This window comes from Lepidochelys kempii, chromosome 5 (assembly GCF_965140285.1).
Source record: "Lepidochelys kempii isolate rLepKem1 chromosome 5, rLepKem1.hap1, whole genome shotgun sequence".
In the NCBI taxonomy this organism is placed as follows: domain Eukaryota; kingdom Metazoa; phylum Chordata; order Testudines; family Cheloniidae; genus Lepidochelys; species Lepidochelys kempii.
Genome location: NC_136384.1, coordinates 69,199,170 through 69,223,643, shown reverse-complemented (window position 1 = coordinate 69,223,643; position 24,474 = coordinate 69,199,170). Strand labels below are relative to the sequence as shown.

Sequence of the window (24,474 nt, the reverse complement as noted above, 5' to 3'; positions counted from 1 at the left end):
TACTTACCTGTACAGTAACTGTTGTTCTTTGAGATGTGTTAAAGGATGGGGCCACCCTGATCCCCTTTCAGTTCCTTCACACAGGAATCTTGATGCCATTAGACTCTGAAACAGCAGGGAAGTAGGGTGGTTCATGGAATATATACTAGCACAACACATCCAAAGAACAGTTACTGTACGGGTAAGTAACCTGTTCTCTCTCCTTCCAGCAATTGCACACATATATATTCCACTTCAGGTGATTTCCAAGCAGTACTCCTTAGGTGGCAGGAAATTCAGAGTTTATTTGGTTGGACAAGGAACGAAATACAGATTCCCCAAAGTCTGAATCAGCTCTGGAAGCTACTCCGAGGGCATAATGTCTAGCAAAAGCACTTCAAATGTCCACGTTTTGGATGTTATTCAAAAAGGCCACAGAGACACCTTGAGCTCTGATGGAATGAGCAATTTTCTCTCAAGAGGTGATACATTAGTCAGACTGTAACAAGACTTGATACAGATCAAAATTATATGTGCATAAACTGCTTGGTCTCTCATTCTTTCTGCATATACAATATAAAAAATTGACAGAGAAATCATTTGCTTCAGATGGATTTTAGTTAAAAATGGAGTGTGGGGTCTCAAAAAACTCTCTTTGTGAAAGACTGCATAAGAAGTCTGAGTTTAAGCCAGAAGTGACCACAAGATCTAATCTGACCTCCTAAATATCACAGGCCACCACCATCACCCACCCACAAACTAAACCCAACAACTGAAATTAGACTAATGCATTACAGCCCACAGGAAACTAAACGATTATCTGCCACAGGCAGAGAATAGGAGGGCCCGAGGTGCATCAGTGCTCGAGACCCGCATAATGGCAGGGAAATTATTAACATATCTGACATAGATCCAGATAATCCTGGCAAATGACCCATATACATATGCTCCAAAGGCAGGCAAAAAAACTCAAAGTCTCGGGGAAAATTCCTTCCCAACCCCACATACAGCGATGAGTTAGACCATGAGCATGTGAGCAAGAACCAGCCAGCCAATCACCTGAGAGAAAGAACGCTTGGCGCGACCTCCGAGGTTGACCCTCCCCACCCACTATCCTATCTCCAGCTGTGGCCATCCCTGACGCTCCAGAGAAAGCACGAAAAAACCCCTCCCAGAATGCAGGAGTGAGAGGAGGGGATTCCTTCCTGATGCTGCCAGTGAAGCATGAGCTTTAGGGACATAAACCGGAAGTGAGCCCCATAGCATCACAAACAACCCTATCATCCAATCACACTCAGACTGGTCCACCTGTCTCTTACAACTAATTAAGTTGTTTGCCCCCACAACTCCTATTGGGAGGCTGTTCCAGAAGAACATCCCTCTGATGGTTAGAAACTGTCATCTAATTTCCAGCCTGAATCTGTCATGGTCACCATAAGAGCTTGTAGCTCTCCTGCTCTCTTCTCTGATGTTATTGCTACCATCTTAGCAGACAGTGAAATAGAAGAAAGGTCAACCATTCAAATGGGTGACTCATGAATCTTGTCAAAACTAGGTTTGGTACTAGTAGGAAGGGATGACTTCACAAATAGGGAAGTTAATCCTCATTAAACCCCTTAAATATCTCCCAACCATGAGATATAAGAAAAAATCAATAATCTTTTAACAGGATTAGGCTCATTTCAAGGGCTATTAAGCATAATGATGGGGGAAAAATGGAAACAAAATACATTTTCCATTCTTCTCCTTAATATCTTCACTAATAGGAAACAAGCAAATAGCAACAAACATAAGGAAAATGAGACTCAGGAGCAAAATTAAAAATAATTCTGACCCTTTATTTTACCACTGACAGTGGCACCCTCACCCCAATTAGGCATCTGAAGATGTCTAATGGTTCAGTTTATATGTAGTGAGTGAGGGGAGTGATCACAAGAAAGATCCTTTTGCAAATATCTTTCACTTAAGGAGATGTGCTCTCTGTTCAGGAAATAGCAATGTTGTGAAAAAAGCCTCATTATCCTCAAGATACCATTTTACCTAATGCTTCACAATCCTCTAAGATACATCTCATCCACTCTGACACACGTTTTCCATAACTTTCTCTTTCCTTTTCAAATGGAAGGAAACGCAGTGGTCTTCTAGCTTTGTCATGTTTCAAGTGCTCTTTTATGCAGGTGTCTTGGACTTACACACAACAAGAAATTCACTTTTGAGACTTGTCAATGGAAGTGTCTAACTTTGGGAATAAACTCTGATGCTGTTTTAAAGACCATTTTATCATCATGAAACACACTGTGAGGCTCTTCCACAGCAGGGCCATAAGTTCTGAAAATCATCTAGCAGATATCATTGTGATGAAGAAACAGGTTTCAATAGACTGAAAATAAGAATATTACCAGAAGCTTCTTCCAGAAGCTTTTGTTTTTGGGAGGGTTTTTTGTCTCTTTGTTTTGTCTAAGATCAGTGGTAGAGTGTGTTCCAGTAACTGGCATATGGTTGGGATAGAGAGTCCATTTTTGAAGAGACAAGCATTTGAATCACTTCCTCCAAGCACACAACCTGGGCTACAATTTTCCTCTCAACTGCCAAGCAATTAGATTTAGAGAACTGACATTAGGTTGTAATACTTGATCCTAAGACACAAAGTTTGGTCTCTTTAGGAGAGAAACAACAGATCCTACTCCCTGAAAAAACGTAGCTATGGTTTGGTGTTTTGCCAGTTTGTAAAAAGATCTGCTAATAGCAAGTCCAGAAGATTTAGCAACACCTCACTATGAAGAAAACATTCTTTTTTGACATGGACATGGTGACCAACAAGATATTCCATATGTATTCTCTGCCCCAACATGTCCATTGTGTTTATTCTTATTTTTCCCAGATAGGCTCGGGTATTCCCCACCATTAGTTTGAGCCTCCTGGAGCACGAGAGGAAATGATTGTACTGGGAACCTGCACTCCACAAGCAAGGTTCAAGGTGGTGCACGTTCAGGTGCATAACATCAACTGCTGTACACTTTTGGTATGCCCATTTCAAAGATGGTATTACAATGCATGAAACCCAGGAGAAGCTGAAAAAAGTATAATCATGACAATCCTATTTTTGGATAGCTGGCCAATCCTTGTTTGAATTTTGTCACACCTTTCAACTCTCAGCAAAGTTCCTGTCAATGAGATATTATTTCTACTTCCAGGTGAGAGTTACATGATGGGCATAGTGAACACTATACAAGTTCAAAATTTATACTTAGATTTTTGAGCTCTTTTTATATTACTTCTCAGCTTCCTAGAATAATGATGCTCAGATAAGAATGAAGGCGTAAATATAGGTTGTCATGGTTACCAGGCAAGCTGCACAGTTGTCCCTTCTTGGGCTATCGCCAAGTGCATCAACCAAGTGTCAGGCCTCAGACCTTTAGCTCTCCTTGGGAGGAATTCTGCAAATTCATCCCCTCTTACTGCAGGACCTGAGTTCAGCCCCCCGAATATCAACTCTGGCTACCTCAGCAGGGCTAACAGCATTTGGACCTGTTTTTTCTCCAAGCCAAGATATAAAAAAACAAAACCAGAGTCGTACACAATTTCCTTACCTGAGCTTAAACCTATTTATAGCTCTGGTGGGTCTGTCTTATTCCTCATTTCTGACTTAGGAGAAAGAGCCTGAACTGCTTGCAGCCTTATCAGTTTGTCTCTGACTGAGGGCTTGTCTTCACTACCAGGGTAAATAAACCTAAATTGCCCTAATCCAGCTACGTTAATCATGTAGTTGGCATCATCATACCTTAGGTCGACTTACCCTGCTGTGTACGCTGCATTGCACCGACGGGAGACGCTCTCCGATCGACTTACCTTACTCTTCTGAGGGAGCTGGAGTACCGGAGTCGATCAGAGAATGCTCTGCCATTGATTTAGCGGGTCTTCACTAGATCCACTAAATCGACACCCACTGCATCGATTGCAGCAGTGTCCGTCTCCCCAGTTGCAAAAACAACCCGAGTCTTCTGAGCTTGCCAGTTACTTCACTGACACACCCAAGGCCACCTCTCCCAGCTCACTCAAAACCCCCTCCTTTTCTAGGTTCTTTTAGATTTTAGAACTCCTTTGATCCCAAGCTTAGGCTTGGAAAGAGTAAAGCCTCCTAATCTGGATGGATCCAGAATTTCTCCCTCCCCCCACAAACGGATGGCCCAGCTATCATTACCTTTGGAGCGGAGTACCTGAGGCTGACTAACCTGAAGAGTTACTGACTTTAAATGGGTCATTGGTTTCCTTTTCCTTCTCGGTTCTGTAACCCTTTATAGCCTCCTCTGACTTTATGTATTCAAACAACTGAACAGAGAAACAGTCATACATATTTATAAAAAATACAGGCATTTTTCCAGTTGGCAACATAGGTGTCCTACACTACCACCATGGGGCAGGAGTGAGGAAAGGAAGACAGTGACTTTTCAAATAGGCAAGCTTCAGTTGTTAATGGTCTTGATAGGGTTATGTACATAAAACTCAGCCTAATCTACTGAAATTACAAGATCTCCAGAGCACATTACAGCACGAATTGAGGCTGTCTCCATCCTGAAGTTTGTCATTTTTGTGAACACACTTGGATTGTTTCAGATCTAAAACTGCTCAGCCTCTACTTCTTTTATTCAATGGAAGAAAATGAAACAGAATACTTAACACAGGAGAAGGAAGTGGAAGATGTGGCCTCATAAACCAAACTGGATGATCAGGGTGAGATTTTGAGAAGAGAAGCTGCACAAGTATCTGATAAGTGTTTTCTTCTGTAGCTTTGGTTCCAGTATTTATTGCACTTATAAAGTTGCACCTCTCTGGGTACACAACTGTTGTAGCTAGAACAAAAGGACAGTTACAATGTCAACTGAGGTTTGAACTCTCTTTTGCCTGCCCTATAAGGAAGTGTTAAACAGCATTAATGGATTTGTTGGACTTGTACACTGCTACCTTCACCAACACAGTTGTATTCCTGTGAACTTGGAGGAACAAAAGATCTGCACAAAGTGTGTGTCTGAATTCCAGAGCACAGCCACCAGTGACAGAGTCACAGAACTGGCAGGCATGCCTTGAACAATAGGGCACATATCACATCACAAAAGTACCCTCCATTAAAGAGGAAGCCATGAAACTCATTGTTTGTGGGGTCAATGGTCTTCAAGACATCACACTAGTTCATGGGTGCTCTAGCCACTGGCGGCTGTTGTAGAGTCTCCGAGTGCAACTGCACCCACAGAAATCAGGCCCAGATGTGCACAACTCACATGGCTGAGAGCACAGCTGGCACCAAGGTCCCACTCTGCCTGCCAAACTCATGACAGCTCCTCTCAACATCATGGACCAACAGAGAGCCAGGAACCAACAAGGAGGAGCAATGCAAGCTGGCTCTCCTTGTCTGACCTGGAACAGAGCTACTGAGTGGCGGCAGGGAGAGGAAGATGGGGGTGGGAGCCTGTTACACTGCCCCTGAGTCAGGGGTACCTAGTCATTCTGCTCCTGCCCATTCTGTGCTCCAATGCCAACTTTCTCCTGGGGATCCCAGGGGAAGAGGCAAGAAAGGCTAGATGTGGGGCACAGAGAGGAAGACCATAAAATCCTTTCCCCCCAAGGAAGCCTCCAAACAACAGGGAGAAGTAAGGAGCAAGGGGATCAGGGAAGCATGGCAGGGACCCATAGGAGTGGATAAGGGGGGTCCCTCAAGAACTGAAGTTCCTGGGAGCAGGTGGGTGTAGGGGTTCATATGGGGAAGGTAAGGGCTGCTGCTTTTCTGAGTTTCTGTTATAATCGTAATTAAACCTTTTAACGCAGAACTGCATACATGTGCTGTACAAGAGTTTTGCATAATCAGTCTCTTGTACAGTAGCACATGTATACAGTTATAGCAGCACAGCAGGAGTAAGTCCAGTGTAAGGAGACTTGATTATGATTACTGTTTATTATGTCTCTACCTGTCTACACAGTAAAGATTTACTGCACCAATGATACTGCCAAGAATGACCTTGAGCAGATCACTGCAGACTACGTGGCTCTGGGAAGAAGGATAAAGGAGTTTGAGGCGCAAGTGGTGTTCTCGTCCATCCTCCCCGTGGAAGGAAAAGGCCTGGGTAGAGACTGTTGAATCGTGGAAGTCAACGAATGGCTATGCAGGTGTAGTCGGAAAGAAGGCTTTGGATTCCTTGACCATGGGATGGTGTTCCAAGGAGGAGGAGTGCTAGGCAGAGACAGGCTCCACCTAACGAAGAGAGGAAAGAGCATCTTCGCAAGCAGGCTGGCTAACCTAGTGAGGAGGCCTTTAAACTAGGTTCACTGGGGGAAGGAGACCAAAGCCCTGAGGTAAGTGGAGAAGTGGGATACCGGGAGGAAGCACAAGCAGGAGCGCGTGAGAGAGGAGGGCTCCTGCCTCATACTGAGAAAGCAGGACAATCAGCGAGTTATCTCAAGTGCCTATACACAAATGCAAGAAGCCTGGGAAACAAGCAGGGAGAACTGGAAGTCCTGGCAAAGTCAAGGAATTATGATGTGATTGGAACAACAGAGACTTGGCGGGATAACTCACATGACTGGAGTACTGTCATGGATGGATATAAGCTGTTTAGGAAGGACAGGCAGGGCAGAAAAGGTGGGGGAGTTGCACTGTATGTAAGAGAGCCGTATGACTGCTCTGAGCTCAAGTATGAAACTGCAGAAAAACCTGAGTGTCTCCGGATTAAGTATAGAAGCGCGAGCAACAAGGGTGATGTCGTGGGAGTCTGCTATAGACCACCGGATCAGGGGATGAGGCGGACGAGGCTTTCTTCCGGCAACTCGCAGAAGTTACTAGATCGCATGCCCTGGTTCTCATGGGAGACTTCAATCACCCTGATATCTGCTGGGAGAGCAATACAGCGGTGAACTACAGCCCAGTCAGCCTCACCTCAGTCCCTGGAAAAATCACAGAGCAGGTCCTCAAGGAATCAATTCTGAAGCACTTAGAGGAGAGGAAAATGATCAGGAACAGTCAGCATGGATTCACCAACGGCAAGTCATGCCTGACTAATCTAATTGCCTTCTATGACGAGATAACTGGCTCTGTGGATGAAGGGAAAGCAGTGGATGTGTTGTTCCTTACCTTTAGCAAAGCTTTTGACACTGTCTCCCACAGTATTCTTGCCAGCAAGTTAAAGAAGCATGGGCTGGATGAATGCACTGTAAGGTGGACAGAAAGCTGGCTAGATTGTCAGGCTTATCGGGTCATGATCAATGGCTCCATGTCTAATTGCCAGCCGGTATCAAGTGGAGTGCCCCAACGGTCAGTCTTCGGGCCAGTTTTGTTCAGTATCTTCATTAATGATCTGGAGGATGGCATGGATTGCACCCTCAGCAAGTTTGCAGATGACACTAAACTGGGAGGAGAGGTAGATACGCTGGAGGGTAGGGATAGGATACAGAGGGACCTAGACAAATTGGAGGATTGGGCCAAAAGAAATCTGATGAGGTTCAACAAGGACAAGTGCAGAGTCCTGCACTTAGGACGGAAGAATCCAATGCACCGCTACAGACTAGGGACCGAATGGCTAGGCAGCAGTTCTGCAGAAAAGAGCCTACGGGTTACAGTGGAAGAGAAGCTGGATATGAGTCAACAGTGTGCCCTTGTTGCCAAGAAGGCCAATGGCATTTTGGAATGTATAAGTAGGGGCACTGCCAGCAGATCGAGGGACGTGACCGTTCCCCTCTATTCGACATTGGTGAGGCCTCATCTGGAGTACTGTTTCCAGTTTTGGGCCCCACACTAAAAGAAGGATGTGGAAAAATTGGAAAGAGTCCAGCAGAGGGCAACAAAAATGATTAGGGGACTGGAACACATTACTTATGAGGAGAGGCTGAGGGAACTGGGATTGTTTCATCTACGGAAGAGAAGAATGAGGGGAGATTTGATAGCTGCTTTCAACTACCTGAAAGGGGGTTCCAAAGAGAATGGATCTAGACTGCTCTCAGTGGTAGCAGATGACAGAACAAGGAGTAATGGTCTCAAGTTGCAGTGGGGTAGGTTTAGGTTGGATATTAGGAAAAACTTTTTCACTAGGAGGGTGGTGAAACACTGGAATGCGTTACCTAGGGAGATGGTAGAATCTCCTTCCTTAGAAGTTTTTAAGGTCAGGCTTGACAAAGCCCTGGCTGGGATGATTTAATTGGGGATCGGTCCTGCTTTGAGCAGGGGGTTGGACTAGATGACCTCCTGAGGTCCCTTCCAACCCTGATATTCTATGATTTCATAGCTGCTTTAAGTGTTCATCAGCTAATGCAAAATTACAGTTTAATACCAGGTAGAAATACCCTGGAGCTACCAGACTGGGCCCTCTCTGTCTCCTCACACCCCATCCCTGTGCAGAAGGCAGCAATTTCACAGGCTTGGACCCTCTCTGACACACCCCATCCCCTGCCTATTTATTCTTCATTATGAAAACAGGCCTACACTACACCATCTAGATGTCATTATAATCAACTGGCATTTAAAGAATTCCTGGAATTACTGAGATATATGTCTCTTAAATAAAAGGAGATGAAAAAAACTTTGCTCATGAAACCTGAATCATCTTTATTACTAAATAAAATTGGGACATATAGTGAGGAAGGTATATTGGTTTCAAAGTCAGTTGTATCATCTATGCCAGATTAGCAGTTACTAGGTACTAGTGTTCATACATAGACTTCAAAAGAACTGAGAGTATAAATGACAGACCCTTAGACGAGAGGATTAGAATACAGTCTCACTGACAGTTAGAACCTCAAGCAAGGGGATGTTGGGGAAAAGACAGAGCTCATAATAGAAAGACAGACACAGAATGCTTGAACTATCATCTCCAATTTACTAAGACTAGAACTACAAAGGTTTAACCTACCTACCTTGGGTGTTGCCTACTCTGTACACTAGATATGATATTATTCCATTTGCCTTGGATTTAATTCAATTTACTAATAAAATACAATTTACTAATAAACTTTAAAACTTCGTAATCTGAGTGGCACTGTGATCCTATGTGCCAGGCCACAATAAATGATCAGGGAGCCAGGCTCAGCCTCGTGGGACAGAAGCCACTACTGCAGCATAAATTCTCTCTCAAGCATCCTCCCCTTCCCACCAGCCTGGGATTATGGTTGCAGTAATGAGGCAAAGGGTGCTGCTGCAAGTGGTTGGTGCCCTTGGGCAATACATGTAGGAATGGGCAGTGGCAGAGTGCACCCACTGAACTGGGAGCCTGCATCATCCCCTGATGCTATAAAGTCCCTGTTCAGGGACTTTTCTACTTTCCTGTTCATTAGGACTTCTGAGGAAGAATGCCACTAACAATATCTTTAATCAGTGAACCCATCTTAGCATCACCCTTACAAAAAATTAATATGGAATCCTTAATCTCCTGAATTTAAATATTAAAGATCAGTTGTTTAATCTTTTGCCCTTGTCTTGGAATCCTTTTCTAGATCAAGTGAAGAACAGAGTAAGAACTCCTGCTTATCTTCAAAGGAGAGGTATTTCCTGGGGTCTTTAAATTTGCATTTGCTTGCACAGGTTACATAGGCTGGACACCAATGATACTTGGTTACTTTCCTTTTCGTGGCTTCACATCCATCTCGAGGAAAGACCCTTCCCATATGCAATGGTCAGTGTTCCTAATCAGACTTTAATATTTCACCCTCCACAAGACGCAGGACAAGGGAGACTTTATGTAGAGGTTGCTCTAATGGAAACATTTTTATTCAATCTTAAAATACTGACAGTGTCTCATTAATAAAAAAATTACTTAAACAAGTTTAGCATTATTAAATCCAATTTACTTTTTATTTATATTTGCTTTCATTGTCAAAGTTGAGAGAATTTTTTTAAAAATAACTGTCCTTTTCATTTGACTAGTCATTTCTGACTCTGTATATGGGCCCTACTAAATTCATGGTCCATTTTGGTCAATTTCATGGTCATAGAACTTTTTAAATTGTGAATTTCATTATTTCAGCTATTTAAATCTGAAATTTCACGTGTTGTAATTGTAAGGGTCCTGACCCAGAAAGGAGTTGGGGGGGAGGTCGCAAATTGTAGGGGGTGTTGCAGTACTACTACCCTTACTTCTGCGCTGCTGATGGTGACAGCGCTGCCTTCAGAGCTGGGCGGCTGGAGAACGGTGGCTGCTGGCCAGGAGCCCAGTTCTGAAGGCAGAGCCACCATCAGCAGCAGTGCAGAAGTCAGGATGGCATGATATGATATTGCCACCTTTACTTCTGCACTGCTGCCTGCAGAGCTGGGCCCTCATTAAACAGCTGCCACTCTCTGGCCATCCAGCTCCCAGCGGTGCAGGAGTAAGGGTGGCATAGTATGGTATCGTCACCATTACTTCTGCACTGCTGCTGGCAGGGCACTGCCTTCAGAGCTGGCCACCCGGCCAACAGCCACCGCTCTCCAGCCGCCCAGCCAGAGAGAAAGAGTGGCAATACCGCAACCCCCCCTAAAATAACCCGCAACTCCCTGCAACTCCTTTCTGGGTCAGGACCCCCAATTTGAGAAATGTTGGTCATCCTGGTGAAATCTGTATAGTATAGGGTAAAAACACACAAAAGACCAAATTTCACAGTCCATGATGTGTTTTTCGTGGCCATGAATTTGGTAGGGCCCTGCTCATTTGTTTCAGAAGTTACAAGGTGTGTAGCAAACGAGACAGTTGAATGTTACCCTGGAGAAGTGGATTCTACGCCTCTGCAATAGAATTCCTATATGATGTTGGGTAAATCATTTACACCCAACTTTTCACAGGTGGTCACTAGTTGTGTGTTCCCTCTGGCATCTGATTTGCAAATGAGCTGAACACTCACATATGAAGTGCTATATAATGCTAAGTATTCTGAGAATTCTAGTCTTGGGCATCTCAAAATGGAAATCCAAAAAATGGTGCATATTTTTATCTTAATGTATCCTTGCCTCAGTTCCCCATCAGTAAAATGTGGATACTACCCTCTCTTCACAGGTGTGTTGTTAAAATAAATGTTTTTAAGCAATCAGATAGTATAGCAATGAAAATCATGGAAAAGCCCATAAGAAAATTAACTGTTCTGTATCCAGACAAGGGTTTGAACAGTTTGTAGGAAAAAAGGCATATACCACTTTTTAATAATGAGAACAAAATATTGAATTGATGAAGTGAGCTGTAGCTCACGAAAGCTTATGCTCTAATAAATTGGTTAGTCTCTAAGGTGCCACAAGTACTCCTTTTCTTTAAGCAAGCACCGTCCATCCTATGTACAGACTGAAGCAGGGGCCCTAAGCAAAAAATAGTATTTAATTACAGGATCACATACTATCATTATTCATAAGCACATGGAGCCAAATTAAGGCCAACCTTTATGTTCTTTTTACGTAGCTTTTTGGTATATTAAATAATGCAAGGTAGAATCCTTCTGCTATACATCATGATATAGTCTCCTCCCCCTCCTGCCCCTCCACAAAGAAAATAACCACAAAATTTGGCACTAGCATTTCTTTTCACCCCAGAAAGGATTAGCAAAGATGTTACATGAAGAAACTGAGGTACAATTCTATACGGATCAAGCCAGTACAGTAGTCCCCCAGTTTTGTGAAGACAAAATTAACCCACAAAAAATTAAGTTTTTCGTGATTAGATTAAAAATTTCAAGGCCAGAAAGGAATATTATGGCAATCTATGATGACCTCCTGTATAATGTAAAGCTGATCACCATAACCCTAAGACATTCCCATGGCAACTATGAAGAATTTCCTGGCACACAGTGAAAAATAGGTCTGATGCACCTTTATTTGCATAAGCTGGCTAGTGACAGGTTCAACTATTAGAAAGCAGTTAGAAATTAGAATGGTTGGATTCTGCCTTCAGTGTGACAAAGGAGTACTGAAAAAGGAAGTGGAGACCTGCATAGCATACAGCAAATACAAAATCTAAGTGAGGTAAGAAGCATCCTGCAGAATACTTAGTTTGAACAACTGTTTGAATGTCCAGGTTAGCAACGATACAAGCCTAGACATCTATGCTGAAGCATAGAAAAATGTCATTTTTATCATTAGTTTTAAGTTAAAAACATAAGAATGGCCATATTGGGTCAGACTATCTCACCCAGTATCCTGTCTTCCAATAGAGGGTGATCCCTTGGTTCTTGTGTTATGTGAAGGAGTAAACAACACTTCCTTATTCACTTTCTCCACACCATTCAAGATTTTATACACCTCTATCATATCTGCCAGAATTGCCTCTGGAGCCTTTTTAAAAAGTCAGCATTACATTAGCTATCCTCCAGTCATCTGGTACAGAGGCTGATGAAAGTGATGGATTACATACCAGTTAGTAAAAAGAAAAGGAGTACTTGTGGCACCTTAGAGACTAACCAATTTATTTGAGCATAAGCTTTCGTGAGCTACAGCTCACTTCATCGGATGCATACCGTGGAAACTGCAGCAGACTTTATATACACACAGAGAATATGAAACAATACCTCCTCCCACCCCACTGTCCTGCTGGTAATAGCTTATCTAAAGTGATCATCAAGTTGGGCCATTTCCAGCACAAATCCAGGTTTTCTCACCCTCCACCCCCCACACAAATTCACTCTCCTGCTGGTGATAGCCCATCCAAAGTGACAACTCTCTACACAATGTGCATGATAATCAAGTTGGGCCATTTCCTGCACAAATCCAGGTTCTCTCACCCCCTCACCCCCCTCCCAAAAACCACACACACAAACTCACTATCCTGCTGGTAATAGCTCATCCAAAGTGACCACTCTCCCTACAATGTGCATGATAATCAAGGTGGGCCATTTCCAGCACAAATTCAGGTTTTCTCACCCCCCCACCCCCATACACACACAAACTCACTCTCCTGCTGGTAATAACTCATCCAAACTGACCACTCTCCAAGTTTAAATCCAAGTTAAACCAGAACATCTGGGGGGGGGGGTCGGAAAAAGCAAGGGGAAATAGGCTACCTTGCATGATGACTTAGCCACTCCCAGTCTCTATTTAAGCCTAAATTAATAGTATCCAATTTGCAAATGAATTCCAATTCAGCAGTTTCTCGCTGGAGTCTGGATTTGAAGTTTTTTTGTTTTAAGATAGCGACCTTCATGTCTGTGATTGCGTGACCAGAGAGATTGAAGTGTTCTCCGACTGGTTTATGAATGTTATAATTCTTGACATCTGATTCACGGCTGTTACTCTGATACCAGTTAGTAGTTCTGCAACTTCATATATGAATTCCTTCAGAATTCTTGGGTGAATATCATTTGGTCCTAGTAACTTATTACTGCTTGATTTAACTATTTGTTTTTTATCTTTCAGATGAAATATATATAGTAGGTTCATTCTCAGGAGTGAGTTACAACCTCACTAACTACACTTTTACTGGATCATATATAGCTTTCTCCCACTGTCGAGCAACTATAATTGAACATGGTGGAAATTCTATGTTTCATCATTTTTCCATTTTAAAAATATAGAAAATTACAAAATATTTTAAAAGTTGAGATTTTACAGCAAGCCATTCAAATGTCATGATGTTAGAAACTTAAGGTTGACAGTGCAACCTTACATATATCTCCTTATGTACAATCAAGATATATGATATGATAACTTAAGACTTTTTTCTATAGGACCCCTGCCTCATCAGTACAGAAGTTTAATAATGCTCAGTGAACAAGACTGCTGTTCAGTATTTTTCTCCATGCTCTGTGAACCACCATATAAATCATTTACCATTCCAACACTGGATCAAATAGAGTTTGGGGGGTTGCTTGTTTTAATTCTTTCATTAGAGATTTCTGTATGGTACCTCACCTGAATTTTTCTGATATCCTGGTGAGAGTGGGAATTTGCATTATCCCCATTTCACTTATATAAAGCTAAGGCACAGAGAAACAGTCTGCAGATTAGGCAAAAACAGAACACTGAGCTTCTTTGGGGTGATCCATAACACCATTTATCCTATTCCAAGAGAGCTATTACATTCATTATATACACCATATGGTTTTTACAATGATTGAAGAGAGGCTGTTACAGCTACCAGCTTCACTGAACATACAACTGCATTAAGTGAGGCCACAGATCAATTCACTACGCAGGCTTGCCTCATTCCCTGTCAAACAATCTGACTGAAACGGATTGTCCTATGGTTATAAAACAAAATATGTGGATATAAAGTAAAAAACATAATACTCAAGAAAAAGGGGGCAGAGTCAAAGCTACAGACAGCTTTCATTTTCTGAAGAGTGCTTCACAGTGAAACCTTACCATTCTTTTAATGTAGGTTTATCTTGTATGAAACTGCATATACATGCTTTGCTTCTTTGTCATGGTCTGTAAATAAATCACACTTGTTCTGGATTATCCAATGAAGTATTGTTTATAAATCAAGACGATAAAAAGCCTAAACCAGCTTGCCCTCACAATACAATACATTCAAGCCAGAAAGGCACGGGAGAGAATATAATCTGAATTTCACTCTGTCCTGAAAAGTAATTGTGACATCAGGAAAAGGAAATCCTACCACCTAGGCTTGAGAAAGTCTACTTGCCCAAGACAAACAGGAAAAGTTAACTTGCAAAAGCAAGCAGGAATTTGGAGTAGGTGAAGAGACTGCAGGGAAGGGAGAGCCAGCGAACAGAAGGGGCATATGATTTTAAGAGTGTAGGTAAGCAATTTAGATATTAAAATAATGCTGAACATTAAGTGGTTTGATATATACTGAACAACATTCATATATGACTAAGTGAGATTAGACCAGTAATACTTAAGACTGAGGTTCAAGAGCCGCAAGCAGCTCTTTAATGCATCTCCCCCAGTTCTTTGCGGCACATAATATTCAAACATTGTGCGATTTAATTAACCAATCTAAAATATTAACTAATCAGGATGCTTTTCCTATGTTATCAGCCAATTGTAGAATACTTGGTCAGTCATTTTGCTGTGAGAATAACTATATATAAAGAAAGAGAGTAAATGAAACAATGAATTCACACTACTATGGCTCCTTTAGGTAATGCTGATTGCTAATCTGGCTCCTGAAGCACTGAGGTCTTGAGTATCACTAGATTAGACCAACATGCAAAATACTCATTACTGCAAGGACCATATAGGAAAATATTTTTAGAATTAGTTTTTTATGCCATGTAAGAATTATTATCCCGCACCATAGAGATATTCTATTTTCATACCTTTAAAAGAAAACTTCCAAAGACAAGAAAGAAAGGGTGGAATAATTTAAATGAGCACTCTGCACTGGCCTAACTCAGCTTCCATTAGCCACTGAAGTCAATGGTAAAACTTCCAAATATGGGAAGATTTTCAAAATACAATTCACTTCTGAAAAGTGCTTCAGTAGAAATGGCAGTGGGATTCCAGATCTAGTCTCTAACTTCGAGATTCACTAATTCATCAAGAGCTTTTTTTAAAAACCTTTTTCTCATAACTGCCAGTTCCACAAATAGTCCGCTATAAACTGGGATCTTTCTAGATCAGGCATCACTAGAAATAAAGATTACAGAGCCCAATATCTCTATAAACATCCAAGAACAGAATTTGGTCCTGCAATGGCAAAATAATTAATAATTCCAATGATGTGCAATCCAGAAAAATCCAACTGAATTAAAATGTATTAAATATGACAGTACATAGGAGTATCAGATCTGTTGATTAACAAATACCATATTCAGTTCCATTTCTGATCATAATCAAATTAAGCAGGGGGAAGCGAATGTTTATCTCTGAAAATATTTCTACTTTCACTCCTCTATGTCAGGTTTCAGAGTAACAGCCGTGTCAGTCTGTTTTCGCAAAAAGAAAAGGAATACTTGTGGCACCTTAGAGACTAACCAATTTATTTGAGCATAAGCTTTCGTGAGCTACAGCTCACTTCATCAGATGCATCCGATGAAGTGAGCTGTAGCTCACGAAAGCTTATGCTCAAATAAATTGGTTAGTCTCTAAGGTGCCACAAGTACTCCTTTTCTTCCTCTATGTCAGACTTTAAGCAACCTTTTAAATGTTTTTCTTGAATATATATTGAAAAATCACAATCACAAAAATCATAATTATGCATCTTGCTTGTATGAAGTCTCCCTTAGAATTAATCAGAGGCAGGACAGTTGTAAAAAACCAATGTTTTATATAATATTTTTGGACTTCAAGATATAGATACATTTCTAACTGCTTATAGATTATTAAAATTATTTACTCAGCAGTAGAATTGTCAAAGGAAAATTTATTATACAACGTAACAAACTGAAGATCTAAGTATAAGAAAAATCTTTTAGTTTGTAATCAGTACTCCAGTAACTGGAGCTGATTTCACATCGCATTAGGGGAGCATTGCGAGCATGAAGCAGCAATGAAGCCATTGCAAGTGACCACAGGTGGTTCATCCCAGGGACAGGAAATCCACTCACAGCATAGTAGATCCTACTACAACAACCATCCCTAGAGCTTGCCTAAGGGGCATGGCCAGGATTTTCTTTTGCCCTGGTGTTCAAAATCGACTATAACAGCTCTTTGGCTATTGGCAAATGGTGCAATCTAGAGCAAGCGTTCTCAAACCGAGGGTCGGGACCTCTCAGGGGGTTGCAAGGTTATTACATGGGGGGGTCGCAAGCTGTCAGCCTCCACCCCAAACCCCACTTTGCCTCCAGCATTTATAATGGTGTTAAAGTGTTCTTAATTTATAAGGGGTCGCACTCAGAGGCTTGCTATGTGAAAGGGGTCAGGAGTACAAGTTTGAGAACCACTGATCTAGAGAAATCCTTAGGAACTAATTTAGAAATGGAGACAGAACAAGCAGCAAAACAGCACACACAGAGAATGAGAAAAACACAAAGTGGTTGAAGGCTCCCTCTTGCCTCCAAGTCAAGTGGTTGACTACAGGCAGGCAACCCATCTGAATGAGAGTTTCTAAACCGGCACAAAACTCTTAAACCAAACCAGCTGCTCTGCCTTCTTATATTTGGTCTGATAGAAAGGAAATGCCCTGCAGGAAAGGACAACACAAGATATCAAAGAGCCTGGTTTTTCCACTTCATTCTTTTAAGCTTAAGTGTTATGCTGACAGCAAATTAGAATAGTGATGATGGTCCTAAAAGCTCTCTTGTTCAAAATCCTTTCTATAAATTGTGTGCTGTAGCTCCAGTATGGAACTATGTTTAAAAAAGGAATTTATCTTGAGCCAAAATAAAGTGTTATAGTTATTTTTTGCAAGCCTTTACTAACAAGCTTATACTTTGAGACTAATGTTGCATGGATATTAATATTCACCTCAAAGAAATCTCTGAACCAAATTTAAAAACAATTTTTTTTATTTTCATGAATATTTAGTCTTTAAAAACAAAACCATTTGCAACAGCAACTGTAATAATAAAAATCTAGTGTAGAAACTATACTATGTTAATTTAAATATAAATTATTTTAAGTCCTCTCGCTGTTTAAAAATGTATTCCATATGCACATTTTTGTAGAACAGAGAGCTTTCTATTATGATTTGAGACGGTGAACACTTTGTTTTATTTGTCTTAATTCTCTCCTCCATTTTTAAGAAAACTGTGAGTACAATGTAGTTTGTATACAACTCCTAAATAAGTACATCAGAACAATTTATAATTAAGTTAGTGTTTAGTGTTGAGTAATAAAAAAAGAGGCTTTAAAGTAAAATTTAACATTTAGTAGGAAGAATATTTTCTCCAGAGGGAAATACACTACATAAACTCTCTCCTTCTCCCACCTACCTGTCAGTAAAATGAACCCCTTTCCCTTCTCTAAGCCCACTTCCCACACTCTAACAGACTCCTCCCTGTAAACAGATTACCTCATGCAACTAGGCTACCTCCCTGCATGAAGTAGCTCTGTCTGGGCTTTCCGCCAGTTTTTCCGTGCCCCCAGCATGACTGGGAAATGTACCTTACTTCACCCTGTTGGTTCCCAGTTCAAACACGAGGTGAGCGACTGACAGCAAGCAGAAAAGGCAATGTGGAGAGTAACATGAGATTCAGCACGGGGGAAAATAGGATCAATATATACTTGCCCAAGGCAAGAATCCTGTGTCAACCCACCTCCCACTAGCAAGACACCGTTCCTCCTCATGCTACAAAATAATATGCTAAATTAAAGAAGTCCGTGAAAAGTACAGGCATACATTTTGAAGTTTGTATCAATTCAGTGGGCGCTATATTATCCACTTCTGGTCCAGTTTAGTAAGTTAGCTCTCTCTTTCCTTTTGCATAAAGTCTGAGCTTCTAAAAATTCCACCCTTACCTACACTTTACTTTCTTCATCTCTCATAGAATGCTCACTTTTTTTATCAGCTACCTTTTCCTCTTTCTAATCTCTCATTAAAATTAATTTATTCTATGACATTAACAGTAAGTCAGCAGTATAGAATAAAAGATCACACCACTTTAAGCTTGGACCTTGCTGTATATATCACCATAAATAGATGAGAAACAAAATGATCAGAGTAGAGGCTTGAGGGAAAGAGTTGTACACTCACAGCACTGAACCAATGTCCAATATTCAAATTAACATGTGATAATCCAGCAGAAGAAGCTATATAAGCAAATCAAGGACAGAATTTGCATTGGAACAAGTAAATCATAGCATTCCTCAACACAGGGGCTGTCACTGCCTTCCACCTACATTTCCTTCCTTCCCCCTCCTTGTTTTAGGGAATTACAACTACCTCCCTTTTCTAAATGGGATCATGGGTCCTGAAATTTGTGGGAAAGAATTTCTTGTTGTAACATAGGGTCTTCATATGGGAGAGCTTGAGAACCACGGATCTAAATCCTCCTTCCCACCTTTAACACACATCCTGCCTCCCCCTTCTCTTCAACTAATTGTTACACCCACTTTTTCCTTCCAGTTTTATTTAGACTGTAAATTCTTCATGACAGGAACCTTGAGTACCCAAGCTTGTCCAGCATCTTTTCATAATAGGATCCTCAATCCTGACTGCAATCTCCAGGCACTATCATAATACAAATAAAAGAGATGTAGGATTGAATCTATGAGATCAGAGTTTTGGAGACAGTGACTTCTAATACAAGAGACAGAAAATAATTTTGTACATAAATTACCTAAAATCTTGTAATCTAATAATCCTTAATTTGCTATTTTGTGTATACTATATAATATTTAATTTAGATTAAGCAAAGGCATTGGGGTTTTTTTTTAAATTAATCTAATGTTTAAGAGATGACCTCTGAAAGTACTGTTGCTGACCCTACACAATCACACAAACTTGCTCTTCTTGTCCAAAGATCTCCTTAAAGGTCACTTCTTTCATGTTAGCCTTCCAGCAATAACCTCCACCCATAAATTCATTGTAGACAATATGTTCAAGTTGACTACACAGAGAACAAAAAGGAGAAATTTACCAGATGCATATGTTACTATATGTTTACTCCGTGATCATTCACTATTGTAACTCAGCCTCTCCATACCTCTCTCCTTGTTCATCACATGTTTTAATTCTAAACTGCTCAAGGCAGGGACCTTTCACTTATTATTTAAAAGCACCATGTACCTTGATTGCGCTATGCCAATAATAAATCTAATCTTCTGGAGAACACATCTTTGTTTCTTAATAAGGTTCCACGAATATTCTGCTTGAAAATATTCACTGTTTTTTAGTTTGAAACAAATTTTATTCTAATCTACACAAAATGCATCTGCCCAACTTTGTCAGTAGCTATTGTTTGAATCTATCTTACATGGACATAATTTCTCTGCCTTTGTTTTCACTACAGTGCCATTTATTTTATTTTAACATAACCTCAGACTGACAACATCTAAAACATTTCATGTAGGTTTGTGATAAAAATTTGAGTTTGAAGACAATTATCAAGAGTAAGCTGCAGGTGGGTTTTTGCAGTGTTCATCCACAGGAATTCATCAAGGTCCAGAATTTTTAGTGTGTTAGGAGCAGCTAGATTTGTTCTCTATTTTGATTGTAACCGTTAGGAGCCTGGGGTCAAAAATCAGCAGGCTCCAACTTTTCCCTTTTCCTTTGCAAAGAACTTTCTCAGGCTCATCCCCACACCCTATCCCCGTCCCCACTCAGAACCCTAGGCGTATTACTACTGTTTATTAAAACAGTGCCCAAGATCCAATCTAGAATGGAGTCCCATTGTGCTGGGCACTGCACAAGCAGGAGTACCCAGTCCCTGCTCCAAAGAGCCTACAGTCTGAACAACCAGGGTTGTAGCACACCAGCAGCGCGAACAAAGCAAGGGTACAACTAATGGTACATGAGCTGCACAACTCGGGGGGCGGGTTTCGCTAAGCGGAAAGGGGAGGGGAAGGGGTCGTGCACTAAAGGGGGCGAAGGAGCAGCTGTGGAGTGAAGCACCTTGGCAAAAGATGAAGGCTGAAGCAAATACACAAGCACCCCCCACAGCTGACACCCAGCAACGCCTCACCCTCGTGCGCCGACCCCCGGCCAGCGCGCAGCGACGCCCGCACCCCGCGCTCTGCCGCCGCCGCTCAGGCCAGGAGTGGGGGCGACACTGACGAGGCTGGAAAGGGCGGGGCACACAGCGACCCTCGCTACGGGAGAAGCCGGGTCGGGCGTCGCTCGCTGGACACGGGCTGACAAGCGGCACCGGGTGCTCGCAGGCGCCCCACGGGCCAAGGGACCCGGCTGCCGCCGCCGCCCCTGCCCGGCTGCAGGTAACTCAGCGAGCTGGGCCTAGCCGCCCCCCATCCTGCCCCGCAACAGCCCCGCAGACGAGGCCGAGGCGGGAACAGAGGCCACCTCTCCGGTCCCCTTCCCACCCCGCTGCCCCACCCAAGCCCCGCTGCCGGGATACGGGGCCGCCGAACGGCGCCGCGCGCGGCACCTTCCTACCTGACAAGCCGAGCCCCTCTACCACAGCGCGACGTCACAGCCCCGCCAGCGTCCCGTGAGCGCCGCCAACGAATCAGCGCGGACCTCTCGCCACTCGACAGCCAATCTACATGAACCCCGCCCCCTTGCGACACTGTTGGTCCAGCAACCAATTCCGTAGAGAGGAATGACCTGTCGTTCCCGCCCCTGCTCCAAAGGAAGCAAGGCGATTGGCAGAGGAGTCTACTGGGTGGAACACCGGAAGACTTGAGGCGGGCGTGGCCTCTGTCTGCCCTGGCCGCTGTAAGCGGTGCGCTCTGCAGGTTGGCGACGGCGTTGGTGCGGGACGGTCATCCGGGTTCTAATTCCGCAGAGGTGGCCGTCCTCCTCCTCCTCCTCCTCCTCCTGCTGGGTGGCCTGAAACTAGGACTCACCCGCCTGCTTGGTGGTGCGGGCGCACGCTGGTACTGTTGCGGTGGTTCTTTACTGACAAGAGCACCCCTTCTGTGGCACCACGGAGACCAAGCTGCCTTGTCAAGTGCCCACCCTGTTCCACCTGGATATGGTTCCCCAGCAGGGGCTAGGTCATGCAGTCAGTAGCTGCCCGAGGCAGGGTGACCAGATACCAAGTGTGAAAACTGGAGAGGGGGTGAAGGGTAATAAGTGCCCATATAAAGCAAAGCCCCAAATATCAGGACTGTTCCCATAAAATCAGGATATCTGGTCACCCTAGCTCCAGGCCTTTCAAGATGTGCCTTGTCAGGGTTGTTCCTTTCCTGTGCATTCAGGAAAAATGTAAAGCGTTAAAAACTTTCACTGCCACTCAGGTGAACTGGGATGTGAATCCTTTACCTCAGGGAGCCTGCATTTAAAGAAAAACACCCAACAGCTTGGGACAAAGAGAAGTAGACTGGAGATAGAGTTGTGAGAGTCAGCCACAGAACAAAGCATGCTGCGCAAGGAATGCCAGGATATCTCATGCACAGAAGATAGTCTCCACTGCATACTGTAATCAAAAGTAAGGGTAGGTCTACACTTAAAATGTTGCACTGGAGCAGCTGCACCACTACCACTTAAGTGAAGATGCTCCTATGCTGACAGAAGAGTTTCTGCCATTGGTAGTTAGTCCACTGCCTCAAGAGGCGGTAACTATGTCAAAACGAGAAGCTCTCTCACCAACACAGCACTGGCTACACTGGGGGTTAGGCTGGTATAACTATGTGACTCAGCCCTGGTCTACACTGGGGGGAGGGGGAATCGATCTAAGTTATGCAATTTCAGCTATGTGAATAACAGCTGAAGTCGATGTACTTAGAACAACTTAACATGGTGTCTCCACCGCAGTGAGTCAACTGCTGTCACTGCCCTGTTGACTCTGCCTGCACCTCTCGCAGCGCTGGAGTACAGGAGTTGACAGGAGAGTGCTCGGCGGTGGATTTATCGTGTCTAGACTAGACGTGATAAATCAGTCCCCACTGGATCGATCACTGCCTGCCAATCTGACGGTAGTGAAGACATACCCTCAGGGGTATGGATTTTTCACACCCCGAGTAACATAATTATACTGCTATGCTGGGTCGACTCTACAGGTTTATAAGAGGAAAAGTCTTGATTTTTACTTTTACAGGAAATGGTTCTTGTGTCCTACTCACAGCTGAGATGACTAGAACTCTCATTCGTGATGGGAGAGTCAGAGTGACAGGCCACAGTTACTTTACACTCTCTTGGAGGGAAGTGCAGGGGTGTTCAAAGATGGTGAAGGAGAGGCTTGCACATTCATTTTTTCCTCAAGTTCATCTTAGGCTAACTTCTCCGAGCTTCCCTTCTCTCTCACTATAATGTCCTTCTCTCACCTGGACTCTGAAATACACTGCAGCTTCACCTACAAAAGTAGGAAGATAATGAATGTAATGCATTGCTGTAAATTCCCCAGAAGGACTGAGAAAGGATTCTTTAATAAGTAGATCTTACTGCACACTCATTTACTGCACTTAGAGTTACTGACAAAAATTCTCTGCCCTGAAGCTGCACTTTCCATTTCCACATTGCACTTAAAAGGCAGACTAACAAATTGTTTAATTCCATGTATGTTGTATTATGCTAATTAAAGAGCAGTAGATGCCTTACAGAAAACCATTTTTTCTGACTTTTTCATGTTACTATAAAATGGGTAAATCTCACATACTACACTTTTCACCAGGTTCAGTTAGGTTACTACAAATGAATTGTTATGCTAACCTAGCTGAAGTCATGTACACATCATTAGATTCTAGTGAATGTGACTATTGGCAATATAACAATACAATCATGCTATCTATAGAATACATCATTAGTGCAAAGAGTGCTAGTAGTACTATTATGGGTATTTAGTATTTACTCTCTACTGTTTAGGATAGAATTTCCACACTACTAAAATTATATGATGAAGCATTAAACTGAACTCCTGACCACCTGTGATGATTAACAATATTAAGCACTTTTCACAAGAGAAAGGATGTTCTTCCAAGTACCCTGCCAAAATAACATTCTGGTTATCTTTATTCCATTTATAGTTTCAACTGATACATTATTTTTCACATTCTATCCTGAAAAAAAAAAAAGGAACTTCTGGTAGAATGCTGATTGTCAAAGTGGCTATATACCAGTGGAGAATGTAAATTCTGTTTATGTTGCAACCTATAAAAGACATCTCACAGCAACATGGTGTGAGAAGCCAAAACAAACCACCCAAAAAAGCTTTAAGTCCTCCCCTGTGTGAGATATAATAGTTCAACAAAAAAAGGCCTTCCTTCTAAAAAGGCATACACACGTTCAGATACACATCCTTCCTGCTACCAATTTTTTTTTAATATGTAAATATATAAAAACAACCTCTCCCTTTCTGGAGTCCACCTATGGGCACAACATTCACCCATTGCTGGCTCTTCCCCATCTTGCTTACTTCCATCTCCTTTTATATCTAGCAGCTGGGCCCGACAAGTTATTGAGTTCAGCTGCAAGTATCTTACACTCCAAAGTGTAGAACAGGATCTTCCTTACTATTTTTAACTGAACCAGTGCGTTATAATGATTTTATTGCAAAAGTGTACCAGAGAAAGCAGTATACACACTGTACTAGTACAATGGCCAGACTCAAAGATCTGTAGCAAACAAGGAGGAGATCATTTTCCAAGATAATGAAACTGGCCTGTTGTCTTCCTGCACTCTATGAGTCAAGTCCATAAGAATAAAAATTCATCAAGCTTCTCCCCCGCCCCCCAAAAAATCACCAAAATATGAAAATCACCGTATGCTGAATATGAAAAAAAATGTGTGTCACTGACATCTATAAAGATCACCGTAGGGGAAGTCAAAATGCTCATTGTGATCCTTGGAGACCCTGCTTACCCTTTAATGCCGTGGCTCATGAAACCCTACACAGGGAGCCTTGACAGCAACAAGGAGCGGTTCAACAACAGGCTGAGCCAGGGCAGAATGACTGTGGAATTTGCTTTTGGCCATTTAAAGGGCCACTGGTGCTCTCTGTATGGGAAGCTGGACCTGGCCGATGACAGGATCCCCACAGTTATATCCGCGTGCTGTGCCCTCCATAACATTTGTGAAGGGAAGGGTGAAAGATTCACTCAGG

At 42.5% G+C, this 24,474-nt stretch overlaps 1 protein-coding gene across 19 annotated transcripts in view; it reads right to left on the bottom strand.

Annotated features, from left to right (window-relative positions):
- The window catches only part of FER (FER tyrosine kinase), a 432,887-nt gene extending 411,929 nt beyond the window's left edge, over window positions 1-20,958 (bottom strand). For 8 of the 19 annotated variants that reach the window (XR_013635792.1, XM_078852829.1, XM_078852830.1 and 5 more), the window contains exon 1: window positions 20,868-20,957. The gene's annotated coding sequence lies outside the window, so the exon portion shown is untranslated. Of the gene's footprint in view, window positions 1-7; window positions 69-18,868; window positions 18,987-20,439; window positions 20,460-20,867 lie in introns of those variants that run through there. The other 11 variants (XM_073344641.2, XM_078852827.1, XM_078852828.1 and 8 more) reach the window with 7 other exon arrangements.
- Window positions 20,959-24,474: the final 3,516 nt, after the last annotated feature.